Source organism: Aythya marila, assembly GCF_965140915.1.
Source record: "Aythya marila genome assembly, chromosome: 1".
In the NCBI taxonomy this organism is placed as follows: Eukaryota; Metazoa; Chordata; class Aves; order Anseriformes; family Anatidae; genus Aythya; species Aythya marila.
The window spans coordinates 196148596-196153914 of record NC_139042.1 but is presented as its reverse complement, the minus strand read 5'-3'; the positions used below and the strand labels follow the sequence as shown (position 1 = coordinate 196153914).

The following is a 5319-nucleotide window of genomic DNA, read 5'->3' as shown; positions in this document are numbered from 1 at the left end:
GTCACACACAATTGCTGCCCAAATCAACAATTACTTCAAACTATGTATGTGATTTGGCATAGTCCTATTTCAAAAGAATAATTCCACCATAGCTGATAGAAAAAGAAACTTATAAACAAAATAGCTGAAATTACATATCTTCATTGTAAACTATGCTTGAATATAGAAAGAAAAAAAAAAAAAAGCAAACAAAAAACATAATAGTAATAAAGCTGTTTTCAAATATTTACTTATGACTTGATTAAGCAATTGTATTACTTATCACAAGCCAGTTAATACTAATTTTGATGATCATAAAAATGTCTGCAACTGTCTTGAAAAGTTTGGCTTACATCCATTTGTGATAAATAGATATGTGCACATTTGCATTGTAAATCCTGGTGTTCTTAAGGGACAAAGGAACAAACAGCATTTTGAAAGTACATTTCTTTTCTCATGTCATGAGAGCTTCTAGAAGTATTTTTTGTTTTGTTTTGTTGTTTGTTTTGTTTTGTTTGTTTGTTTGTTTTAGTTTGATTAAAAGCAGGGCACACCTGTGCTACTGTCATTATTTTTCAAATTTTCCTATTGTGTTTGTTTAATTCAGCAGGCTGAACTGTTCAACAACATTAAATATTATAACACTCCAAGTTTTCCATATTGTGTAAACCACTTTTCATCATTTCTCAAGCTATGCCTTCAACAAAACATAAGAGTAGTACTAAAATGGCAGTTCTGACTGTTGACTACAAATCCTATCCCTCCTTCCCTCTCTCCTCCATACATCTCTTTAAATGATGGCTTTCCTCATAACTGTGATGAAGAAAGCACTGAAGTAACTGAGGTTGAGAAGATAGGAACACAAACTGACTTGATACTTTTTCTCTCATTGTCAGCATGAAATCTTAATGTTAAATAGGGTGCTCCAACTCTTTTTCTCTCTTTTTCCTTTATTTTTTTATTTTATTTTTTTTAATCTGTAGCTGGATACTGATGAATACTGATGAGTTAAGGAGATTGGAGGTGGAGGTGAGAACTGGCATTTTTCTATTCTCCATATTTTGCTTACTTTTAAGGAAAGCTGAAAGTTCAATTACAGAATCTATAGTTGAACTGTTCTGTATTCAGGAGTGATTAATAAAGAGAAGCTAGAGAATTTTTTACTTCAGTGAGAGCTGTGAGCCATTGTTGAAGTTCAAATTGTTATTTGAATGTCTAGATTATTATTTTTATGTTAAATTACATAAAACAAAATCTAAGTCCATAAAGCATGTTTAAGTATAGACCCAAACTGGTGCAATAAACCCTCTCTTTTTGTCAAATATACCAACATATACTTTTGTCCCCAAAACATAGGAAAATATCTTCTTGTTGTCTGGGGCAGAAACTTCAATTCACAACAGTAAGTCCAGTATCTGGTGCCATGATTATCGTGATAGGAGTTCTCCAGTTCAGTTAGAATGTTAAATTAATACATTTAGATAAATCCTCACCTTAATTATTTAAAAGATCAATTGTAAGGCAAAGTCCTAAAATAATTTTTGGCAAAGGGAGTTTATCTGAGAAACAATACAATAAAAAGTGTTCAAAGTCTTTCAGAATTGAAAGAGAGTCTGGGAAAACATGATGGTAAATGATTAACCAAAAAAAAAATCTCTACCTGGGACAGAAAATGGGGATACTACTGTACAGTATTCCATGTCATTGGAAAGTTTTTTTAACTTATTTTTATTTATGTGGAATAAAAGGTGTTAAAATTTAATGCAGAATAACCCTGGTGCATTTATGTTTTATACTTCAGGTCTTAGAGATAAATCAAAACAGCAGAGGATTAAACCATTGTTTAGAATTTACACTAAATTATACAGGGAGTAGATTAAGATAATATTGTTGATGTTAATGTTGTAAAATCATATGATGATTTTAGCAATTCTACCAACAGCTGAAAGCATGCAGAAGAAACAAAATCACAATGTTAGAGGTGAAATTAAAAACACAAAGCAGAACTTTTCTGGTCACTGATATCTGCAAAGCCTCTGTTTCCTGGTGGAAATGGGCCATTGGCTGGGAAACTGTACCAGCACCCCTGGCAATACAGAGCATGTTTCAAATTGTAAGAGGGTAGCAGTCCAGATAAACAGGTAGAAGGGAGGTAAGAAAGAGAAGGCACTGAAGAAAGGCCCAGCTACAAAGCATTGTGAATTCCAAAAATCAATTGGAAAATTCTGCACTTCCCCACTATTACAGTAATATAAATACACAAGCATGGACGTTCATAAAACTTCCATTAAAAAATACAAGAATCCCCAACCATTACAAGCAAGCACAATGGTTTTACAGCCAAAGAAGACAGCTGGTATGAGCAGACATCTTAAAGGGAAGGGTTGCACAAATCACTTGACAGAGGAGGAAACAAGTATGCATGAAAGGGGAACCCACAGCAATGTGAAACTTTGATAAAGTGGTAAAAGTAGGCAGTCGTCTCCTGTTTGTAATCATATCTTCTTCTGCCAAGGTGAACATTTTATCAGCTATTCTAAATTCTTGGATTCTTCTCTTCAGAACATTTTGACTTCAGCTATATGAAGTTTATGGCCTATGCTTCTCCCCTGCTGTTCAACAGCATGGTGTTTTAGACCACAGAATGAAATGGGGCAGGCTGAGAAAGAATATGCAGTTTGATCTCCACTTGCCAAGATTACAACCTTAGCTATCAGTCTCCTACACAGACACACACAGATGCACACAGACACACACACACACACACACACAAAACAACAACAACAAAAAGGACATTTGCCAAGAGTGCAAGAATGACCTGGCACCTGTGCTTAATTTCATCACATTTACTTAGGAGTCTATCCCAGTTCTACAACCTGCTCTGGAACCTAACCATTTCAAAATATTACTTATAATCTTGTTTTATGTCAGACTATGAAGAATTGCCTTTGGAACTACTTACACTTCTTCTTAGCTTCTTACCTAATATTTAAATAGCCTAAGCTGAGAGGATCTTTATCTCAATTGTGATTTTTTTTTAATTTGATTAGGAAGCTGACCATATTTTTGAATATCCCGTCTTCTGGATCCATATTCAAGTGCATATGCAAAATAGACCTACATCTAACCAAGTAGTCAGATGTCAGTCTTACATAGCACTCAAAAAATGTCCTTAATTGAAGCTGAGAGATGATGTGAACTTTCTTCTAGCATAACTCAAGGAAATAGGTAAGTACCAAGGAAGAGTTAATAAAAGCCTCCCCTTTATTAAGGGAAGTCATGCTTCAGAGTTTTCTTTCAAGTAAGCAAAAGCAGACATTGCAAATCCTGTGTATGCAGTTACTTCAGTTTGAAAAAATTGTCACAGTTCAGCAGAACAGAAGAGTAGTTCTGGAAGAAAGTTGATAGCAAGATTACCTTTATGAAATGTTTTTTGGCTCTTCTGCACACTTTTCAAACTGTACAGAAATTGCATCTTCTACAGATATCCTTCTGTCATTTCAACTCATTTCACTTCAGGATAGTCTGAAGAGTAGTTTGACTAAAAATAAAATAAATAAATAAATAAATAAATAAATAGATAAAAGTAGTTGGCAGAGTAGGCATTATGGGCAGATGTTATGATTGCTGGTGGCAGTTTGGCACGTTGATTTGGTGTGTAGGTGTGCCTCTTTTCATGTATGTAGATTAGGAATCTCTATCTCTAAGGACTGTAACAAGTATACTCAAAATAACAAGTGGATTAATTAAAGGAGCCACAAAGAGTTTATGAACATGGTTGAATGAAAGTTGAGCGTGTTACTCGTCTGGATTTCTCATTTGATTCTGGAATTACAAAACAGATACACTGGGATGCTTAACAGTACAGTGAGGACTTTCACGCCCATAGTATTTTTCAGAGGACTTAAAAATACACTTAGTCAAGAGTCTCAAGACTCTAAGAGAGTTGCTTTTGTGATTAATTTGATATCCTATGAAGATTCTCTTAAAAGGTAAAGAGAAAAATCATATAAAAATAACTGAAATACTCAGGAAATATTCCATTAGCCTTCAAATGAACCATTAATATTTACAACTAATCCCCATCAAATTCATTTATTTCTTTTGTTTCCCTTGTAGCTATTCCTCGCCATTCTTTAACCTTTTAAAGTCAAAAGAGCTTCTATATGATTTTAAAAACATCCTTCTCCCATAAGACTGACAGCTTCTCTTTCCATAATCTGGTATTCATGTTTTTTTATTTTACTCATAGCCATTAATAACATCCACCCTCAAGTTTTCAGGTTTCTGTCTTCACAGAAATCTGGCTTTCTCCATTGTTTTTATTTTGTTTTGTCTGTATACACTTCCTAATATTTTCTTTATTCTCTTTTGTGTTGCAATAATAATCAGCTTGGCCTCTTTGCCTCCTTACTGCAATGATATTTTGCTACTTATTTTCACTGACCCCAGTGAATCTCCCTGTGTTCACATAGTCATGTTTCTGTCATTTTTAACTTCCAAGGAGGATCTTAGTGTATCAAGCCAACATAACTGCCTGCTGTATCAGTCCCTGATGGGATAGATACTAAAAATATTGTATGGACATTAATAATAGAGTGTGGTGGCAAAAATAGCAGAATCCATGGCTAAGCAAAATACCTTCTGGTCTTTTCCCATTAGAATATCCTCTAGTTTATGCCCTTGAGCTCCCTGGATCCCAGTTTTTTGATTCTTACTCTGAGCCCAGAAATATTAAACAAACACGTGAAGGGTCAAACACTCAAAGAAGAGCCAAAGAGGGAAAAGAGTGCCAGTGTAAGTTACATAAGAAAGTACAGAATTATCCCATTTTGAGGAGGAAAGGGAACAGAAAATTAGGCTTCCCTATAGAATGTTCCAAATTCACATTTATAACATCTCATGTAATTCCTAGCATGATCTGCACCCTCTTGTTATAAAGCAGAGACAAGGGGACAGCTGCATAAGCTATGAAAGGAAAAAAAGCAGCAAGTACAGGTTAGAAGAAAGGCAGGAAGTACTGGTTAGAAGAAAAGCAGCAAAAAAGGGAAAGTAGGTATACCTACATATTTAATCTGATGTCTATTACAAGAAACATGTCTCATTAAACATAGGTTGTTTAACCATGAGCTCCACTTAGGTTCCTCCTAAGTGGGATTGTAGTCAAGATCATCCCCATTTCAAATAAAAATTTTAATTAATACAGATATCCTTCACTTACTTCTGAATAATGAATGGTCTTTCATCTGAATAGTGAATGTGAGCACTGTCTATGTTTAGCACTACTTAGTTCACTCCTTGGCTGTTTTGAACTGCTCCAACTAGGTGCAGCACTAAGCA

The 5319-nt window shown here is 34.6% G+C and overlaps 1 long non-coding RNA gene across 1 annotated transcript in view; it reads left to right on the top strand.

Annotated features, from left to right (window-relative positions):
• LOC309879013 overlaps positions 1–3381 on the top strand; it is a 4634-nt gene extending 1253 nt beyond the window's left edge. The window contains exons 2-4 of the long non-coding RNA XR_014317644.1: positions 963–1008; positions 1336–1381; positions 3030–3381. This is a non-coding gene — a long non-coding RNA (uncharacterized lncRNA). The remainder of the gene's footprint in view (positions 1–962; positions 1009–1335; positions 1382–3029) is intronic.
• The last annotated feature ends 1938 nt before the right edge of the window (positions 3382–5319 follow it).